Genomic DNA, 22977 nt, shown 5'->3' with positions numbered 1-22977 from the left:
CAGTTATATGTTCTAAAGCAGGGGTGGCCAACCTTACAGACACAAAGAGCCAGAAAAAAAAAACTGCCAGGAGCCACAAGCTATCCGTTTACACAAATATGCCTGCACATGACAGTATTACTGTAATTGAGTTATCAAACATTTAAACCACCTTTCCTACCTGTAGTGTAGATAGCTTTAGTGAGACTTCTGGCAGTCTGTTTTTCACAATGTGTTTCAAGATTTCTCAGATGACACCCCATGCACAGATGACACCCCATGCACAGATGACACCCTTGCTCAGATGACCACTTATGCCCAGATGACCGCCCCATGCTCAGATGACCGTCCATGCTCAGATGACCTCCCATGCTCAGATGACACCCCATGCACAGATGACCGCCTCATGTTCAGATGACCGCCCCATGCTCAGATGACCACCCTATGCTCAGATAACCACTCTATGCTCAGATGACAGCCCCATGCATAGATGACCTCCCCATGTTCAGATGACCGCCCCTTGCTCAGATTACCGCCCATACTCAGATGACACCACATGCACAGATGACACCCTTATGCTCAGATGACCGCCCCATGCTCAGATGACTGCCCCATGCTCAGATGACTGCCCTATGCTCAGATGACCGCCCTATGCTCAGATGACCGCCCCATTCTCAGATGACCGCCCCATGCTCAGATGATGCCCCATGATCATATGACTCCCCCACCCCCATTCTGAGATTATGCGTGGGGGGGGGGGGGGGTGATTTGACATAGGGGAGATATGAGCATGGGGTGTCTGATTTTTGGTGTCTTATGTGAGTATTGGGGAGGCTAATTTTGTGGGTCTGAGGATTTGGGGGTCTTATGTGAGCTCATAGTACCCCCATGTCAGATAAGACCCCCCATAGACAGTACTTTAATAAAATAAAACTGTGTAGGAGCGGGCTTATCCTACCTCTGCTGCCGCTGCTCTGAAGACTGTGGTGCCCTCTCCACAGTAACCTTACGTGCACAGCGTCAGGTCAGAGCGCAGGCCTCTATGCATTAGGGGGGGTGCACTGCGCCACCAATGACAATTAAGCTTTAATACAGATACAGGAGGCGGGTGCTGGCACATAACCGACACCTGCCCTCTATGACGGCACTGCGATCCCTGGCAGTTAACCCTCAGGTGTGGCAAGGGGTTAACTGCTGCAGATCTCAGCTACCTCTCATAGAGGTCGGGCGCGGGCTATATTATTCTGCAGCCAGCACCCGTCTCCTGTATTTGAAAAAATCAGTGAGTTAACTTCATTGGTGGCAGTGGCCACAACCCCTCCCCTCCTCTTCCCCTCTGCTTTCCCATTGGTGGCAGCGGCAACAGCACAGGGGGGAGGAGGGGACTGCTTTCTTCTTCCTTCTCCCTTGTGCTGCTAATATTTCGATACCTGCGAAATCCCTGGCCCGCTCCCCTGCGAGCCGCATATGTAGAGGAGAGCGCGCTCCTCTGAGAGCCACAAGTGAAGGTGCAAGGAGCCGAATGCGGTTTGCAAGCCTCGGGTTGGCCACCCCTGTTCTAAAGCACTTTTTGATGTGTATTAGTGGGAAAAAAAGGGCATACTAGCCATTGTGTGGTGCAGTGAGAAAATTATAGCCATTATTTAGCCACGTAGGCAGTGGCAGTAGCAGTCTGTCAGTGTGGAGTACTGGGGGTTAAATCACTTACTCAGCGTTGTGGCAGTTTTTTGTTAAGCTGCCAGAGGAGGTGAACATGGCCATTTGTTGAATCTGTGTGAAGAAGGTGAAGCGTGGCCAGGGTGCCAAAGTTGGCACCATGGCCCTGCATCAACATATGCAGCGTCACCATAAAGTGGCCTTTGTTAACCGTGGCTCCAATATGGTGGTACAGCCAGCCACAGCAACCGATGCATCACCCAGTGGCACACACCCGATTTCAGGCAGTCAAGGCTCCACCACCTCAGCCGAAGGGAGCTGTTTGTCCTTCCCATCATCCACCTGCCCTGATGCTCCTGTTCCTCACCTACTACTCCTTGTCAGTCATTCCGTCAGCAATTGATCACCAAAGCGATTTCCATAAGACAACACTATGCGTGCACTCATCCAATGCGCAGAAGCTAAACACGCTCCTGACCAAGTTGCTGGTGCTGCAGTCCCTTCCTTTCCAAGTGGTGGACTCTGCATCGTTCCGAGAACTGATGGCTTGTGCCGAGCCAAGGTGGAGAGTCCCAAGCCGTCATTTATTTGCCAAAAAGGCAGTACCAGCCCTGCACAAATATGTAGAACAGAAGGTGGGCCAATCCTTGAGCCTGTCGGTCTGCCAAACTGCATGACAGCGCTGATATGTGGAGCTGTAATTCTGTCTGTAAACGTATATTCTGTCTAAATAATAGGCCTCAAATTTATATTCAGCTAAATCTGTCGTTACTGCTGTGCCTTTATTAGTGTAATACGGTACCTAAATAGATAGCCAGATAGTGTTAGGTGTCTGTAAAAAAAGGCCTGAATTTGAATTCAATACATTGGGCCAAATAATATTTTTCTTATTGTGGTGAACGGTAACAATGAGGAAAACATCTAGTAAGGGACGCAGACGCGGACATGGTCGTGGTGGTGTTAGTGGACCCTGTAGTGCTGGGAGAGGATGTGGCCGTTCTGCCACATCCACACGTCCTAGTGTACCAACTACCTCAGGTCCCAGTAGCCGCCATAATTTACAGCGATATTTGGTGGGGCCCAATGCCGTTCTAAGGATGGTAAGGCCTGAGCAGGTACAGGCATTAGTCAATTGGGTGGCCGACAGTGGATCCAGCACGTTCACATTATCTCCCATACAGTCTAATGCAGAATGCGCACAGATGGCGCCTGAAAACCAAGCCCATCAGTCTGTCACATCACCCCCCCATGCATACTAGGGAAACTGTCTGAGCCTCAAGTTATGCAGCAGTCTCTTATGCTGTTTGAAGTCTCCGCTGGCAGGGTTTCCCAAGGGCATCCACCTAGCCCTTCCCCAGCGGTGGAAGACATAGAATGCACTGACGCACAACCAATTATGTTTCCTGATGATGAGGACATGGGAATACCACCTCAGCACGTCTCTGATGATAATGAAGCACAGGTGCCAACTTCTGCGTCTTTCTGCAGTGTGCAGACTGAACAGGAGGTCAGGGATCAAGACTGGGTGGAAGACGATGCAGGGGACGATGAGGTCCTAGACCCCACATGGAATGAAGGTCGTGCCACTGACTTTCACAGTTCGGAGGAAGAGGCAGTGGTGAGACCGAGCCAACAGCGTAGCAAAAGAGGGAGCAGTGGGCAAAAGCAGAACACCCGCCGCCAAGAGACTCCGCCTGCTACTGACCGCCGCCATCTGGGACCGAGCACCCCAAAGGCAGCTTCAAGGAGTTCCCTGGCATGGCACTTCTTCAAACAATGTGCTGACGACAAGACCCGAGTGGTGCCATCAGAGCCTGAAGCTAGGCATTAACGTTATGAGCCTTAGCACAACCTGCATGACCAGGCACCTGCATACAAAGCATGAACTGCAGTGGAGTAAACACCTTAAAACCAAGGAAGTCACTCAGGCTCCCCCTGCTACCTCTTCTGCTGCTGCCGCCTCGGCCTCTTCTGCTGCTGCCGCCTCGGCCTCTTCCTCCGCCTATGGAGAAATGTTGGCACCTGCCGACCAGCAAACAGAGGATGTACCACCAACACCACCACCTCCGTCACAAAGCATCTCAACCATGTCACACGCCAGCGTTCAGCTCTCCATCTCACAAGCATTTGAGAGAAAGCGTAAATTCCCACCTAGCCACCCTCGATTCCTGACCCTGAATGCCAGCATTTCTAAACTACTGGCCTATGAAATGCTGTCATTTAGGCTGGTGGACACAGACAGCTTCAAACAGCTCATGTCGCTTGCTGTCCCACAGTATGTTGTTCCCAGCCGGCACTACTTCTCCAAGAGAGCCGTGCCTTCCCTGCACAACCAAGTATCCGATAAAATCAAGTGTGCACTGCGTAATGCCATCTGTGGCAAGGTCCACCTAACCACAGATACGTGGACCAGTAAGCACGGCCAGGGACTCTATATCTCCCTTACCGCACACTGGGTAAATGTAGTGGCGTCTAGGCCCCAGGCGGAGAGCTGTTTGGCGCACGTCCTTCCGCCGCCAAGGATCGCAGGGCAACATTAATTGCCTCCTGTTGCCTCCTCCTCCTACTTGGCTTCCTCCTCCTCTTCTTCCACCTGCTCATCCAGTCAGCCACACACCTTCACCACCAACTTCAGCACAGCCCGGGGTAAACGTCAGCAGGCCATTTTGAAACTCATATGTTTGGGGGACAGGCCCCACACCGCACAGGAGTTGTGGCGGGGTATAGAACAACAGACCGACGAGTGGTTGCTGCCGGTGAGCCTCAAGCCCGGCCTGGTGGTGTGCGATAATGGGAAAAATCTTGTTGCAGCTCTGGGACTAGCCGGTTTGACGCACATCCCTTGCTTGGCGCATGTGCTGAATTTGGTGGTGCAGAAGTTCATTCACAACTACCCCGACATGTCAGAGCTGCTGCATAAAGTGCGGGCCGTCTGTTCGCGCTTCCGGCGTTCACATCCTGCCGCTGCTCGCCTGTCTGCGCTACAGCGTAACTTCGGCCTTCCCGCTCACCGCCTAATATGCGACGTGCCCACTAGGTGGAACTTCTCCTTGCACATGCTGGACAGACTGTGCGAGCAGCAGCAGGCCATAGTGGAGTTTCAGCTGCAGCACGCATGGGTCAGTCGCACTGCGGAACAGCACCACTTCACCACCAATGACTGGGCCTCCATGCGGGACCTGTGTGCCCTGTTGCGCTGTTTCGAGTACTCCACCAACATGGCCAGTGGCGATGACGCCGTTATCAGCGTTACAATACCACTTCTATGTCTCCTTGAGAAAACACTTGGTGGTGTGCGATGACGGAAGAGGAGGTGGCCCAGGAGGAGGAGGAGGGGTCATTTTTAGCACTTTCAGGCCAGTCTCTTCGAAGTGACTCAGAGGGAGGTTTTTTGCAACAGCAGAGGCCAGGTACAAATGTGGCCAGCCAGGGCCCACTACTGGAGGACGAGGAGGACGAGGAGGACGAGGATGAGGAGGAGGTGGAGGAGGATGAGGATGAAGCATGGTCACAGCGGGGTGGCACCCAACGCAGCTCGGGCCCATCACTGGTGCGTGGCTGGGTGGAAACGCAGGACGATGACGATACGCCTCCCACAGAGGACAACTTGTCCTTACCTCTGGGCAGCCTGGCACACATGAGCGACTTCATGCTTCAGTGCCTGCGCAACGACAGCAGAGTTGCCCACATTTTAACGTGTGCAGACTACTGGGTTGCCACCCTGCTGGATCCACGCTACAAAGACAATGTGCCCACCTTACTTCCTGCACTGGAGCGTGATAGGAAGATGCGCGAGTACAAGCGCACGTTGGTAGACGCGCTACTGAGAGCATTCCCAAATGTCACAGGGGAACAAGTGGAAGCCAAAGGCGAAGGCAGAGGAGGAGCAAGAGGTCGCAAAGGCAACTGTGTCACGGCCAGCTCCTCAGAGGGCAGGGTTAGCATGGCAGAGATGTGGAAAAGTTTTGTCAACACGCCACAGCTAACTGCACCACCACCTGATACGCAACATGTTAGCAGGAGGCAACATTTCACTAACATGGTGGAACAGTACGTGTGCACACCCCTCCACGTACTGACTGATGGTTCGGCCCCATTCAACTTCTGGGTCTCTAAATTGTCCACGTGGCCAGAGCTAGCCTTTTATGCCTTGGAGGAGCTGGCCTGCCCGGCGGCCAGCGTTTTGTCTGAACGTGTATTCAGCACGGCAGGGGGCGTCATTACAGACAAACGCAGCCGCCTGTCTACAGCCAATGTGGACAAGCTGACGTTTATAAAAATGAACCAGGCATGGATCCCACAGGACCTGTCCGTCCCTTGTGCAGATTAGACATTAACTACCTCCCCTTAACCATATATTATTGTACTCCAGGGCACTTCCTCATTCAATCCTATTTTTATTTTCATTTTACCATTATATTGCGGGGCAACCCAAAGTTGAATGAACCTCTCCTCTGTCTGGGTGCCGGGGCCTAAATATATGACAATGGACTGTTCCAATGTTGGGTGACGTGAAGCATGATTCTCTGCTATGACATGAAGACTGATTCTCTGCTGACATGAAGCCAGATTCTCTGTTATGGGACCTCTCTCCTCTGCCTGGGTGCCTGGGCCTAAATATCTGACAATGGACTGTTCCAGTGTTGGGTGACGTGAAGCATGATTCTCTGCTATGACATGAAGACTGATTCTCTGCTGACATGAAGCCAGATTCTCTGTTATGGGACCTCTCTCCTCTGCCTGGGTGCCGGGGCCTAAATATATGACAATGGACTGTTACAGTGGTGGGTGACGTGAAGCCTGATTCTCTGCTATGACATGAAGACTGATTCTCTGCTGACATGAAGCCAGATTCTCTGTTATGGGACCTCTCTCCTCTGCCTGGGCCTAAATATCTGACAATGGACTGTTCCAGTGTTGGGTGACATAAAGCATGATTCTCTGCTATGACATGAAGACTGATTCTCTGCTGACATGAAGCCAGATTCTCTGTTATGGGACCCCTCTCCTCTGCCTGGGTGCTGGGGCCTAAATATATGACAATGGACTGTTCCATTGGTGGGTGACGTGAAGCCAGATTCTCTGCTATGGGACCTCTCTCCAATTGATATTGGTTAATTTTTATTTATTTTATTTTTATTTTTATTCATTTCCCTATCCACATTTGTTTGCAGGGGATTTACCTACATGTTGCTGCCTTTTGCAGCCCTCTAGCCCTTTCCTGGGCTGTTTTACAGCCTTTTTAGTGCCGAAAAGTTCGGGTCCCCATTGACTTCAATGGGGTTCGGGACGAAGTTCGGGTCGAGTTCGGATCCCGAACCCGAACATTTCCGGGAAGTTCGTCCGAACTTCTCGAACCCAAACATCCAGGTGTTCGCTCAACTCTACTTAGCACTTGTTGGCCCTTTTGCCTTAACTCTGCGGTCCAGCTCACCCCACACCATCTCGATTTGCTTCAGGTACGGTGACTGTGGAGGCCAGGTCATCTGGTGCAGCACTCCATCACTCTACTTCATGGTCAAATAGCCCTTATACAGCCTGGAGGTGTGTTTGGGGTCATTGTCCTGTTGAAAAATAAATGATGGTCCAACTAAACGCAAACTGGATGGAATAGCATGCCGCTGCAAGATGCTGTGGTAGCCATGCTGGTTCAGTATGCCTAACAGTGTCACCAGCAAAGCACCCCCATACCATCACACCTCCTCCTCCATGCTTCACGGTGGGAACCAGGCATGTAGAGTCCATCCGTTCACCTTTTCTGCGTCGCACAAAGACACGGTGGTTGGAACCAAAGATCTCAAATTTGGACTCATCAGACCAAAGCACAGATTTCCACTGGTCTAATGTCCATTCCTTGTGTTCTTTAGCCCAAACAAGTCTTTTCTGCTTGTTGCCTGTCCTTAGCAGTGGTTTCCTAGCAGATATTCTACCATGAAGGTCTGATTCACACAGTCTCCTCTTAACAGTTGTTCTAGAGATGTGTCTGCTGCTAGAACTCTGTGTGGCCTTGACCTGGTCTCTAATCTGAGCTGCTGTTAACCTGCAATTTCTGAGGCTGGTGACTCGGATGAACTTATCCTCCGCAGCAGAGGTGACTCTTGGTCTTCCTTTCCTGGGGCGGTCCGCATGTGAGCCAGTTTCTCTGTAGCGCTTGATGGTTTTTGTGACTGCACTTGGGGACACTTTCAAAGTTTTCCCAATTTTTCGGACTGACTGACCTTCATTTCTTAAAGTAATGATGGCCACTCATTTTTCTTTACTTAGCTGCTTTTTTCTATTTAGTAGGACTATCAGCTGTGTATCCACCTGACTTCTCCACAACACAACTGATGGTCCCAACCCCATTTATAAGGCAAGAAATCCCACTTATTAAACCTGACAGGGCACACCTGTGAAGTGAAAACCATTTCAGGTGACTACCTCTTGAAGCTCATCAAGAGAATGCCAAGAGTTTGCCAAGCAGTAATCAAAGCAAAAGGTGGCTACTTTGAAGAACCTAGAATATGACTTATTTTCAGTTGTTTCATACTTTTTTGATAAGTATATAATTCCACATGTGTTAATTCATAGTTTTGATGCCTTCAGTGTGAATCTACAATTTTCATAGTCATGAAAATAAAGAAAACTCTTTGAATGAGAAGGTGTGTCCAAACTCTTTTGGTCTGTACGGTGTGTGTATATATATATATATATATATATATATATATATCGAGCAAGAAAGTGCTCGGGTGCTCTGGTCAAACACATTGGGATGCTTTGGTGCTCTACCGGGTGCCCGAGTATAATGAAAGTCAATGGGAGAACCTCAGCATTAAACCAGGCACCCTAGAGGGGAGGGTGCCTGGTTCATAGGAAAAGGTCAGAAATTGATGGAAACACCACCAAAATGGGGAGGATGTCTGGATGCATCTTGGACTCCCAGGTCGCTGCTGGGAACCATGTTGTCCAAGTAGTACGCCACTTTTACAGACTGACAATAATGCCCACAAAACTGAAAAAAAATGTATATTTTAGAGGAAAAATTGTTAAGAAACATTCTTTCCTGTATATTTTCTTGTATATAAAGTTCACTAAGTGAAAGGGCTGCCAAAAATTACAATGAACCGGCACTCCAAAACACCCTTTGTTACACATAAAAGAGGGCATCATACACAGCCTTGAAAAATTTGGATTGTTGTCCTGCTGGTGACCCTCAATAACATTTGGAGCAAGGGCCTGCTGATCTCACCATCTAAAACAGTGGTGCCCAACCATTTTTCGTCTGAGGGCCGCACTAGACATGCTATAAATTTTGTGGGCCAGAACCAGGTAGCTTTGCCAGAATGAAATGCAAACACTGTGAGGGGGAGCGTGTGAGCATTACTAAAATACAGAATACGTAGGCCTACACTTGTTGAAATCTGCGTTAGCGGCTGCGTTTGGACCCTCTGTTGCAGATTCTGTCGAAAGACCAGACAAAAAAGCCTCATATGCAGAAATTTTGTGTCAGGTAAAAAGACAGATCCCGAACTGGAAACTGAAAGGATCCCATCATAGTTGGTGGGGTATGTTCAGCTTCTACCCTGTGGGGTGACAGGAGGAAGGTGGAGCAGGGTCACATATCCCCCTCATATACAGGATCCTGTCACACCTTCCCCTCATATACAAGGTCCTGTCACATCTCCCCCTCATATACAGGGTCCTGTCACATCTCCCCCTCATATACAGGGTCCTGTCATATCTCCCCCTCATATACAGGGTCCTGTCACGTCTCCCCCTCATATACAGGGTCCTGTCACATCTCCCCCTCATATACAGGGTCCTGTCACATCTCCCCCTCATATACAGGGTCCTGTCACGTCTCCCCCTCATATACAGGGTCCTGTCACGTCTCCCCCTCATATACAGGGTCCTGTCACGTCTCCCCCTCATATACAGGGTCCTGTCACGTCTCCCCCTCATATACAGAGCCTTGTCACGTCTCCTCCTCATATACAGGGTCCTGTCACGTCTCCCCCTCATATACAGGGTCCTGTCACGTCTCCCCCTCATATACAGGGTCCTGTCACGTCTCCCCCTCATATACAGGGTCCTGTCACGTCTCCCCCTCATATACAGGGTCCTGTCACGTCTCCCCCTCATATACAGGGTCCTGTCACGTCTCCCCCTCATATACAGGGTCCTGTCACGTCTCCCCCTCATATACAGGGTCCTGTCACGTCTCCCCCTCATATACAGGGTCCTGTCACGTCTCCCCCTCATATACAGGGTCCTGTCACGTCTCCCCCTCATATACAGGGTCCTGTCACATCTCCCCCTCATATACAGGGTCCTGTCACATCTCCCCCTCATATACAGGGTCCTGTCACGTCTCCCCCTCATATACAGAGCTTTGTCACGTCTCCCCCTCATATACAGGATCCTGTCACACCCCCCCCTCATATACAGGGTCCTGTCACATCTCCCCCTCATATACAGGGTCCTGTCACATCTCCCCCTCATATACAGGATCCTGTCACACCTCCCCCTCATATACAGGGTCCTGTCACATCTCCCCCTCATATACAGGGTCCTGTCACATCTCAACCTCAGATGCAGGGTCCTATCACATCTCCCCCTCATGTACAGTGTCCTGTCACATCTCCCCCTATATATAGGGTCCTGTCACATCTCCCTCTAATATATAGGGTCATGTCACATTCCCCTCTCATATACAGGTGACAGGAGGAGCAGGGTCACAGGTGGGGTGATAGGAGGAGGTGGGAGCAGGGTCACCGGGGACCAGTCACATGAGTCCATGGCTCCTTACCTCTTCAGTGGCACTGTCATGTTTCCCAAGGTCCTCGGGCATTGCGCCCCACTCTCCTTACAACAGCCACCCCGGGAGCTGGCCTCTCCTCCTTCCAGCTCCTGCCAGCTTCAGGACCTGTATCGCTCCGGCGCACGCCTATATCAACCAATAACAAAGCTCCTTGCTGTTAGAAGCTTTGCTATTGGCTATTTCAGGCACAGGCAGCTTCGCTGAGCTGCGTGTGTCTGCGCTGATGAATGTGAGGGAAAAGTCTAAGGTGTATTAGACTTTTTCCAGGGAGTCGCACGGGCTTCATGACACAGCTTCACGGGCCGGATTTGGGTTAGGCCTCACTGATCTAAAACATTAGGGGCAAGGGCCTGCTGCCGCATTGGTGACTCTAGATAACCTCTGGGCAATTGCACGTCCCCATGATGGCGACAATCCATTCGGATGTCGGAGAGGGAGCCTGAGAAATGGCTACCACATCCAAGGGAGGTCAATGGCTGAAATCTGATTGGCTGTTGTTGCCTTGCCCCTTTTTTTTTCCTTATTGTGAACCACCCAGAGAGGGTGGGACAAGTTATTAAAGGACAAGTGTCCAAGGAAGGCAGCAGACGAGCGGCAATTAGCCACTTCCGACTCGGGGAGGTAGTGATGATAAATAACAAGAGGCCCTGTTATTGGAATGAGTACACTTTCCGTTAACGAGGATTTATTGGGGGGAAAGTCTGGTGCCAGCAGCCGACTTGCTCCCGGCCTCCACAACGTTCACCCAGTGTGCCGTCATAGTGAGGATTATGTTGACCAGACTCTTGGCTACTGAGACTGGACTAGTAGGTGAGGGCCTTCTGGCGCTTTGTTGACTCTAAATAACTTCTAGGCGATTGCACGTCCCTGTGACGGCGATGATCCATTTGGATGTCTGCCCTATCAACTTTGGAGAAATTTTTCAGCAAGGACCTTCTGGTATAGCACCGTTTTGCTTGTCCTCTCCACGACAGGAATGAGAGATGAGAAGTTCTCTTTGTAGCGGGGGTCGAGAAGTTTGTACAACTAGTAATCTGTGTTGTCTAAAATGCGTAAAACGCATGGGTCGTGGCAAAGGCAGCCTAAAATGAAGTCAGCCATGTGTTCCAGAGTACCAACAAGCAAAACTTTGCTGTCATCATCAGAAGGTGAGCTGCCCCTGTAAAATATTGTAGGTGAGAGCCTGCAGGTGAGCTGACCCCATAAAACATTATATGCGAGGGCCTGCAGGTGAACTGACCCTCTAAAAAATTATATGCGAGGGCCTGTTGGTGAGCTGACCCTGTAAAAAATGATATGCGAGGGCATATATTTTAGAGCATTATATGCAACAAATAAGCATGTTGATATGATAGAAGAGGAGGAGGAGGATGAGAAAAGGAAGATTTAACCATATACCCTTTTTTGTGGTGGAAGGGGTGCATGGGAATACAGTGTACTGTACCTCCAGCACCTCCAAGGCGTAGAGCTTGGACACCCAGTAGTTGTAAGGCACTGAGGGATCAATGAGGACGCTGACATGGTCTGCTACATACTCCTTCACCATCTTCCAAAATTTTTCCATCCTTGTGATACTAGGCCGCACATCAGGGTGGAAGGGTGTCATGAAACTGTCCCAGGCCTTGAAGAGTGTTGCCCTGCCTCTGTTGGAACTGCTGTGTGTTCCCCTTGTCTCCCCTCCTCAGTTGGCCAAGGAAGTACAGACTCTGCCGCCAGCGTTGTCAGATGGAAATTTTTGGAGCAATTTTTCATCAAAGACCTTCTGGTATTGCACCGTTTTGCTCGGCCTCTCCACCTGAGGTATGATAGATGAGAAGCGGGGGTTGAGAAGGGTGAACACCCAGTAATCTGTGTTGTCTAAAATGCGTGTAACGCCCGGGTCGCTTGAAAGGCAGCCTAACATGAAGTCAGCCATGTGTGCCAGAGTACCAACAGGCAAGACTTTGCAGTCATCATCAGGATGATCACTCTCAATCTCCTCATCCTCTTCCTCCTCTTCTGCCCACCCAAGCTGAACAGATAGAATTAAACTTCCATGGGTACTACCCTCTGTAGCGAAGGCAACCGTCTCATGCTCCTCCTCCTCCTCCTCTTCATGGTCCAATTTGCGATAAAAAGACGAACGGAGGGTGGTCTGGCTATCACCATGTGTAATGTCTTCTTCCCCCACGTCTTCCACATGTGCCATCCCAGGGTACGACTTGCTCTCGGCCTGCACAATGTTCACCCAGTGTGCCGTCAGGAAAATGTAGCGTCCTTGGAAAAATGCACTTGTCCATGTGTCCGTGGTTAAGTGGACCTTCCCAGTAACTTTGTTGGTCAGGGCACGTGTGACATTTCGGGACACATGTCGGTATAAAGCGGGCATGGCACACCTTGAAAAATAGTGGCGGCTGGGGACAGAGTACCGTGGGACGGCCGACGACATCAGGCTGCGGAAGGCATCAGTGTCCACAAGCATAAATGGCAACATTTTCAGGGTTGGTAATTTTGAAAGGTGTGCATTTAGTGCTATGGCCTGTGGGTGGGTGGGTAGCTGGGTATTTGCGCTTGCATTCAAATGCCTGGGGTAATGACATTTGGATGCTGCACTGGGACAGGGAAGTGGATGTGGTCGCTGATGGTGCTTGTGCCTGCGCCTTTGACAGACGATTGGCCAGTACATACCATAGGGGAAGAGGAGGCAGTGGTGTGACCCGCAGACACAGATTGTGGAATCAGGTGTTCGTCCCACTTATTAGGGTGTTTGGATTCCATGTGGTAGATCATGCTGGTGGTGGTAAGGTTGCTACTGTTCACGCCCTGGCTCATTTTAGTGTGGCACAGGTTGCAAACTTCTATTCTTTTGTCGTCTGCACTTTCCTCAAAAAGTGCCATACTGCCGAATACCTACCCTTTGGCAACGGAGATTTTCGTCAAGGGGATGCTCCGTGGAACACTTGTGGGCTTGTTTGGTGTGGCCCACCTGCTCCCTTTTGCCACACTACTGCCTCTTCCAGCCTGTTGCAGTGCTGCAGATCCCTTCCCCTCTGTACTGCTGTCCTCGCTCGGCTTTCCACCTTCCCAGGTTGGGTCAGTGACCTCATCGTCCTTCACCTCCTCTTCCACTTCCTCATTCTGATCAGCCTCTTGATTTGTTGATATAACCACAACCTCAGTGATTCACAACTGTGGCTCATCCTCTTCATCAAACACTTGAGACAGTAATTGCAGTTGACTCATTGGCAACTGTGTCTCATCATCATCCACCTCATTAACCACTTCAGCCCCGCTAGCTGAAACCCCCTTCATGACCAGAGCACTTTTTACACTTCGGCACTACACTCCTTTCACCGTTTATCGCTCGGTCATGCAACTTACCACCCAAATGAATATTACCTCCTTTTCTTGTCACTAATGGAGCTTTCATTTGGTGGTATTTTATTGCTGCTGACATTTTTACTTTTTTTGTTATTAATCAAAATGTAACGATTTTTTTGCAAAAAAATTACATTTTTCACTTTCAGCTGTAAAATTTTGCAAAAAAAACGACATCCATATATTAATTTTTCGCCAAATTTATTGTTCTACCTTACTTTGATAAAAAAAAATGTTTGGGCAAAAAAAAATGGTTTGGGTAAAAGTTATAGCGTTTAGAAAATATGGTACAAAAATGTGAATTTCCGCTTTTTGAAACAGCTCTGATTTTCTGAGCACCTGTCATGATTCCTGAGGTTCTACAATGCCCAAACAGTAGAAAAACCCCACAAATGACCCCATTTCGGAAAGTAGACACCCTAAGGTATTCGCTGATGGGCATAGTGAGTTCATAGAACTTTTTATTTTTTGTCACAAGTTAGCGGATAATGATGATGATTTTTTTTTTTTTTTTTCTTACAAAGTCTCATATTCCACTAACTTGCGACAAAAAATAAAAAATTCTAGGAACTCACCATTAGAGTTGAGCGAACACCTGGATGTTCGGGTTCGAGAAGTTCGGCCGAACTTCCCGGAAATGTTCGGGTTCGGGATCCGAACCCGATCCGAACTTCGTCCCAAACCCGAACCCCATTGAAGTAAATGGGGACCCGAACTTTTCGGCACAAAAACGGCTGTAAAACAGCCCAGGAAAGGGCTAGAGGGCTGCAAAAGGCAGCAACATGTAGGTAAATCCCCTGCAAACAAATGTGGATAGGGAAATGAATAAAAATAAAAATTTAATAAATAAAAATTAACCAAAATCAATTGGAGAGAGGTCCCATAGCAGGGAATCTGGCTTCCCGTCACCCACCACTGGAACAGTCCATTCTCAGATATTTAGGCCCCGGCACCCAGGCAGAGGAGAGAGGTCCCGTAACAGACAATCTGGCTTTATGTCAGCAGAGAATTAGTCTGCATGTCATAGCAGAGAATGAGGCTTCACGTCAGCCACCACTGCAACAGTCCATTGGCATATATTTAGGCCCAGCACACAGGCAGATGAGAGAGGTCCCGTAACAGAGGATCTGGCTTCATGTCAGCAGAGAATTAGTCTGCATGTCATAGCAGAGAATGAGGCTTCACGTCAGCCACCACTGCAACAGTCCATTGGCATATATTTAGGCCCAGCACACAGGCAGAGGAGAGAGGTCCCGTAACAGAGGATCTGGCTTCATGTCAGCAGAGAATCAGTCTGCATGTCATAGCAGAAAATCAGGCTTCACGTCACCCAGCACTGTAAGAGTCCATTTTCATAAATTTAGGCCCAGCACCCAGGCAGAGGAGAGAGGTCCCTTAACAGACAATCTGGCTTCATGTCAGCAGAGAATCAGTCTTCATATCATAGCAGAGAATCAGGCTTCACGTCACCCACCACTGTAAGAGTCCATTTTCATAAATTTAGGCCCAGCACCCAGGCAGAGGAGAGAGGTCCCGTAACAGACAATCTGGCTTCATGTCAGCAGAGAATTAGTCTGCATGTCATAGCAGAGAATGAGGCTTCACGTCAGCCACCAATGCAACAGTCCATTGGCATATATTTAGGCCCAGCACACAGGCAGAGGAGAGAGGTCCCATAACAGACAATCTGGCTTCATGTCAGCAGAGAATTAGTCTGCATGTCATAGCAGAGAATGAGGCTTCACGTCAGCCACCACTACAACAGTCCATTGGCATATATTTAGGCCCAGCACCCAGGCAGAGGAGGGAGGTCCCGTAACAGAGAATCTGTCTTCATGTCAGCAGAGAATCAGTCTGCATGTCATAGCAGAGAATCAGGCTTCACGTCACCCACCACTGTAAGAGTCCATTTTCATAAATTTAGGCCCAGCACCCAGGCAGAGGAGAGAGGTCCCGTAACAGACAATCTGGCTTCATGTCAGCAGAGAATTAGTCTGCATGTCATAGCAGAGAATGAGGCTTCACGTCAGCCACCAATGCAACAGTCCATTGGCATATATTTAGGCCCAGCACACAGGCAGAGGAGAGAGGTCCCATAACAGACAATCTGGCTTCATGTCAGCAGAGAATTAGTTTGCATGTCATAGCAGAGAATCAGGCTTCACGTCAGCCACCACTGCAACAGTCCATTGGCATATATTTAGGCCCAGCACCCAGGCAGAGGAGGGAGGTCCCGTAACAGAGAATCTGTCTTCATGTCAGCAGAGAATCAGTCTGCATGTCATAGCAGAGAATCAGGCTTCACGTCAGCCACCACTGCAACAGTCCATTGTCAGATATTTAGGCCCAGCACACAGGCAGAGGAGGGAGGTCCCATAACAGACAATCTGGCTTCATGTCAGCAGAGAATTAGTCTGCATGTCATAGCAGAGAATGAGGCTTCACGTCAGCCACCACTACAACAGTCCATTGGCATATATTTAGGCCCAGCACCCAGGCAGAGGAGGGAGGTCCCGTAACAGAGAATCTGTCTTCATGTCAGCAGAGAATTAGTCTGCATGTCATAGCAGAGAATGAGGCTTCACGTCAGCCACCAATGCAACAGTCCATTGGCATATATTTAGGCCCAGCACACAGGCAGAGGAGAGAGGTCCCATAACAGACAATCTGTCTTCATGTCAGCAGAGAATCAGTCTGCATGTCATAGCAGAGAATCAGGCTTCACGTCAGCCACCACTGCAACAGTCCATTGTCAGATATTTAGGCCCAGCACACAGGCAGAGGAGGGAGGTCCCGTAACAGAGAATCTGGCTTCATGTCAGCAGAGAATCAGTCTGCATGTCATAGTAGAGAATCAGGCTTCACGTCAGCCACCACTGCAACAGTCCATTGTCATAAATTTAGGCCCAGCACACAGGCAGAGGAGAGAGGTCCCGTAACAGAGAATCTGGCTTCATGTCAGCAGAGAATCAGTCTGCATATCATAGCAGAGAATCAGGCTTCACGTCAGCCACCACTGCAACAGTCCATTGGCATATATTTAGGCCCAGCACACACACAGGCAGAGGAGAGAGATCCCGTAACAGAGAATCTGGCTTCATGTCAGCAGAGAATCAGTCTGCATGTCATAGTAGAGAATCAGGCTTCACGTCAGCCACCACTGCAACAGTCCATTGGCATATATTTAGGCCCAGCACACACACAGGCAGAGGAGAGAGGTCCCGTAACTGAGAATCTGTCTTCATGTCAGCAGAGAATCAGTCTGCATGTCATAGCAGAGAATCAGGCTTCACGTCAGCCACCACTGCAACAGTCCATTGTCAGATATTTAGGCCGAGCACACAGGCAGAGGAGGGAGGTCCCGTAACTGAGAATCTGTCTTCATGTCAGCAGAGAATTAGTTTGCATGTCATAGCAGAGAATCAGGCTTCACGTCAGCCACCACTGCAACAGTCCATTGGTATATATTTAGGCCCAGCACCCAGGCAGAGGAGGGAGGTCCCGTAACAGAGAATCTGGCTTCATGTCAGCAGAGAATCAGTCTGCATATCATAGTAGAGAATCGGGCTTCACGTCAGCCACCACTGCAACAGTCCATTGTCAGATATTTAGGCCCAGCACACAGGCAGAGGAGGGAGGTCCCGTAACAGAGAATCTAGCTTCATGTCAGCAGAGAATCAGTCTGCATGTCATAGTAGAGAATCAGGCTTCACGTCAGCCACCACTGCAACAGTCCATTGTCATATATTTAGGCCCAGCACCCAGGCAGAGGAGGGAGGTCCCGTAACAGACAATCTGGCTTCATGTCAGCAGAGAATTAGTTTGCATGTCATAGCAGAGAATGAGGCTTCACGTCAGCCACCACTGCAACAGTCCATTGGCATATATTTAGGCCCAGCACACAGGCAGAGGAGAGAGGTCCCGTAACAGAGAATCTGGCTTCATATCAGCAGAGAATCAGTCTGCATATCATAGCAGAGAATCAGGCTTCACGTCAGCCACCACTGCAACAGTCCTTTGGCATATATTTAGGCCCAGCACACACACAGGCAGAGGAGAGAGATCCAGTAACAGAGAATCTGGCTTCATGTCAGCAGAGAATCAGTCTGCATGTCATAGTAGAGAATCAGGCTTCACGTCAGCCACCACTGCAACAGTCCATTGGCATATATTTAGGCCCAGCACACACACAGGCAGAGGAGAGAGGTCCCGTAACTGAGAATCTGTCTTCATGTCAGCAGAGAATCAGTCTGCATGTCATAGCAGAGAATCAGGCTTCACGTCAGCCACCACTGCAACAGTCCATTGGCATATATTTAGGCCCAGCACACACACAGGCAGAGGAGAGAGATCCTGTAACAGAGAATCTGGCTTCATGTCAGCAGAGAATCAGTCTGCATGTCATAGTAGAGAATCAGGCTTCACGTCAGCCACCACTGCAACAGTCCATTGTCAGATATTTAGGCCCAGCACACAGGCAGAGGAGGGAGGTCCCGTAACTGAGAATCTGTCTTCATGTCAGCAGAGAATCAGTCTGCATGTCATAGCAGAGAATCAGGCTTCACGTCAGCCACCACTGCAACAGTCCATTGGCATATATTTAGGCCCAGCACCCAGGCAGAGGAGGGAGGTCCCGTAACAGAGAATCTGTCTTCATGTCAGCAGAGAATCAGTCTGCATATCATAGCAGAGAATCAGGCTTCACGTCAGCCACCACTGCAACAGTCCATTGGCATATATTTAGGCCCAGCACCCAGGCAGAGGAGGGAGGTCCCGTAACAGAGAATCTGTCTTCATGTCAGCAGAGAATCAGTCTGCATATCATAGCAGAGAATCAGGCTTCACGTCAGCCACCACTGCAACAGTCCATTGTCATATATTTAGGCCCAGCACACAGGCAGAGGAGAGAGGTCCCGTAACAGAGAATCTGTCTTCATGTCAGCAGAGAATTAGTCTGCATGTCATAGCAGAGAATCAGGCTTCACGTCAGCCACCACTGCAACAGTCCATTGGCATATATTTAGGCCCAGCACCACAGGCAGAGGAGAGAGGTCCCGTAACAGAGAATCTGGCTTCATGTCAGCAGAGAATCAGTCTGCATGTCATAGTAGAGAATCAGGCTTCACGTCAGCCACCACTGCAACAGTCCATTGGCATATATTTAGGCCCAGCACACAGGCAGAGGAGAGAGGTCCCGTAACAGAGAATCTGGCTTCATGTCAGCAGAGAATCAGTCTGCATGTCATAGCTAGAGAATCAGGCTTCACGTCAGCCACCACTGCAACAGTCCATTGTCATATATTTAGGCCCAGCACCCAGGCAGAGGAGGGAGGTCCCGTAACAGACAATCTGGCTTCATGTCAGCAGAGAATTAGTCTGCATGTCATAGCAGAGAATGAGGCTTCACGTCAGCCACCACTGCAACAGTCCATTGGCATATATTTAGGCCCAGCACACAGGCAGAGGAGAGAGGTCCCGTAACAGAGAATCTGGCTTCATGTCAGCAGAGAATCAGTCTGCATGTCATAGCAGAGAATCAGGCTTCACGTCAGCCACCACTGCAACAGTCCATTGGCATATATTTAGGCCCAGCACACACACAGGCAGAGGAGAGAGGTCCCGTAACAGAGAATCTGGCTTCATGTCAGCAGAGAATCAGTCTGCATGTCATAGCAGAGAATCAGGCTTCACGTCAGCCACCACTGCAACAGTCCATTGGCATATATTTAGGCCCAGCACACACACAGGCAGAGGAGAGAGGTCCCGTAACAGAGAATCTGTCTTCATGTCAGCAGAGAATCAGTCTGCATGTCATAGCAGAGAATCAGGCTTCACGTCAGCCACCACTGCAACAGTCCATTGGCATATATTTAGGCCCAGCACACACAGGCAGAGGAGAGAGATCCCGTAACAGAGAATCTGGCTTCATGTCAGCAGAGAATCAGTCTGCATGTCATAGTAGAGAATCAGGCTTCACGTCAGCCACCACTGCAACAGTCCATTGGCATATATTTAGGCCCAGCACACACACAGGCAGAGGAGAGAGGTCCCGTAACTGAGAATCTGTCTTCATGTCAGCAGAGAATCAGTCTGCATGTCATAGCAGAGAATCAGGCTTCACGTCAGCCACCACTGCAACAGTCCATTGTCATATATTTAGGCCCAGCACACAGGCAGAGGAGGAGGTCCCGTAACATGAGAATCTGTCTTCATGTCAGCAGAGAATCAGTCTGCATGTCATAGCAGAGAATCAGGCTTCACGTCAGCCACCACTGCAACAGTCCATTGGCATATATTTAGGCCCAGCACCCAGGCAGAGGAGGGAGGTCCCGTAACAGAGAATCTGTCTTCATGTCAGCAGAGAATCAGTCTGCATATCATAGCAGAGAATCAGGCTTCACGTCAGCCACCACTGCAACAGTCCATTGGCATATATTTAGGCCCAGCACACAGGCAGAGGAGAGAGGTCCCGTAACAGAGAATCTGGCTTCATGTCAGCAGAGAATCAGTCTGCATGTCATAGCAGAGAATCAGGCTTCACGTCACCCAACATTGGAACAGTCCATTGGCATATATTTAGGCCCCGGCACCCAGACAGAGGAGAGGTTCATTCAACTTTGGGTAGCCTCGCAATATAATGGTAAAATGAAAATAAAAATAGGATTGAATGAGGAAGTGCCCTGGAGTCCAATAATATATGGTTAAGGGGAGGTAGTTAATGTCTAATCTGGACAAGGGACGGACAGATCCTGTGGGATCCATGCCTGGTTCATTTTTATGAACGTCAGCTTGTCCACATTGGCTGTAGACAGGCGGCTGCGTTTGTCTGTAATGACGCCCCCTGCCGTGCTGAATACACGTTCAGACAAAACGCTGGCCGCCGGGCAGGCCAGCACCTCCAAGGCATAAAAGGCTAGCTCTGGCCACGTGGACAATTTAGAGACCCAGAAGTTGAATGGGGCCGAACCATCAGTCAGTACGTGGAGGGGTGTGCACATGTACTGTTCCACCATGTTAGTGAAATGTTGCCTCCTGCTAACACGTTGCGTATCAGGTGGTGGTGCAGTTAGCTGTGGCGTGTTGACAAAAGTTTTCCACATCTCTGCCATGCTAACCCTGCCCTCAAAGGAGCTGGCATTGACACAGCTGCCTTGGCGACCTCTTGCTCCTCCTCTGCCTTGGCCTTGGGCTTCCACTTGTTCCCCTGTGACATTTGGGAATGCTCTCAGTAGCGCGTCTACCAACGTGCGCTTGTACTCGCGCATCTTCCTATCACGCTCCAGTGCAGGAAGTAAGGTGGGCACATTGTCTTTGTAGCGTGGATCCAGCAGGGTGGCAACCCAGTAGTCCGCACAGGTTAAAATGTGGGCAACTCTGCTGTCGTTGCGCAGGCACTGCAGCATGTAGTCGCTCATGTGTGCCAGGCTGCCCAGGGGTAAGGACAAGCTGTCCTCTGTGGGAGGCGTATCGTCATCGTCCTGCCTTTCCCCCCAGCCACGCACCAGTGATGGACCCGAGCTGCGTTGGGTGCCACCCCGCTGTGACCATGCTTCATCCTCATCCTCCTCCACCTCCTCCTCATCCTCGTCCTCCTCGTCCTCCAGTAGTGGGCCCTGTCTGGCCACATTTGTACCTGGCCTCTGCTGTTGCCAAAAACCTCCCTCTGAGTCACTTCGAAGAGACTGGCCTGAAAGTGCTAAAAATGACCCCTCTTCCTCCTCCTCCTCCTCCTCCTCCTCCTGGGCCACCTCCTCTTGCATCATCGCCCTAAGTGTTTTCTCAAGGAGACATAGAAGTGGTATTGTAACGCTGATAACGGCGTCATCGCCACTGGCCATGTTGGTGGAGTACTCGAAACAGCGCAACAGGGCACACAGGTCTCGCATGGAGGCCCAGTCATTGGTGGTGAAGTGGTGCTGTTCTGTAGTGCGACTGACCCGTGCGTGCTGCAGCTGAAACTCCACTATGGCCTGCTGCTGCTCGCACAGTCTGTCCAGCATGTGCAAGGTGGAGTTCCACCTGGTGGGCACGTCGCATATGAGGCGGTGAGCGGGAAGGCCGAAGTTACGCTGTAGCGCAGACAGGCGAGCAGCAGCAGGATGTGAACGCCGGAAGCGCGAACAGACGGCCCGCACTTTATGCAGCAGCTCTGACATGTCGGGGTAGTTGTGTATGAACTTCTGCACCACCAAATTCAGCACATGCGCCAAGCAAGGGATGTGCGTCAAATTGGCTAGTCCCAGAGCTGCAACGAGATTTCGCCCATTATCACACACCACCAGGCCGGGCTTGAGGCTCACCGGCAGCAACCACTCGTCGGTCTGTTGTTCTATACCCCGCCACAACTCCTGTGCGGTGTGGGGCCTGTCCCCCAAACATATGAGTTTCAGAATGGCCTGCTGACGTTTACCCCGGGCTGTGCTGAAGTTGGTGGTGAAGGTGTGTGGCTGACTGGATGAGCAGGTGGAAGAAGAGGAGGAGGAAGCCGAGAAGGAGGAGGTGGCAACAGGAGGCAAAGAATGTTGCCCTGCGATCCTTGGCGGCGGAAGGACGTGCGCCAAACAGCTCTCCGCCTGGGGCCCAGCTGCCACTACATTTACCCAGTGTGCAGTTAGGGAGATATAGCGTCCCTGGCCGTGCTTACTGGTCCACGTATCTGTGGTTAGGTGGACCTTGCTACAGATGGCGTTGCGCAGTGCACACTTGATTTTATCGGATACTTGGTTGTGCAGGGAAGGCACGGCTCTCTTGGAGAAGTAGTGCCGGCTGGGAACAACATACTGTGGGACAGCAAGCGACATGAGCTGTTTGAAGCTGTCTGTGTCCACCAGCCTAAATGACAGCATTTCATAGGCCAGTAGTTTAGAAATGCTGGCATTCAGGGCCAGGGATCGAGGGTGGCTAGGTGGGAATTTACGCTTTCTATCAAATGTTTGTGAGATGGAGAGCTGAACGCTGGCGTGTGACATGGTTGAGACGCTTGGTGACGGAGGTGGTGGTGGTGGTGTTGGTGGTACATCCCCTGTTTGCTGGGCGGCAGGCGCCAACGTTCCTCCAGAGGCGGAGGAAGAGGCCGAGGCGGCAGCAGCAGAATAGGCCGAGGCGGCAGCAGCAGAAGAGGTAGCAGGGGGAGCCTGAGTGACTTCCTTGGTTTTAAGGTGTTTACTCCACTGCAGTTCATGCTT

The 22977-nt window shown here is 50.3% G+C and overlaps 1 protein-coding gene across 6 annotated transcripts in view; it reads left to right on the top strand.

Annotated features, from left to right (window-relative positions):
- LOC122938086 (cadherin-10-like) overlaps window positions 1–22977 on the top strand; it is a 516432-nt gene that overhangs the window by 427581 nt on the left and 65874 nt on the right. The window lies entirely within an intron of this gene.

This window comes from Bufo gargarizans, chromosome 5 (assembly GCF_014858855.1).
Source record: "Bufo gargarizans isolate SCDJY-AF-19 chromosome 5, ASM1485885v1, whole genome shotgun sequence".
Classification (NCBI taxonomy): Eukaryota; Metazoa; Chordata; class Amphibia; order Anura; family Bufonidae; genus Bufo; species Bufo gargarizans.
This window is presented reverse-complemented; position numbering and strand designations above follow the sequence as displayed.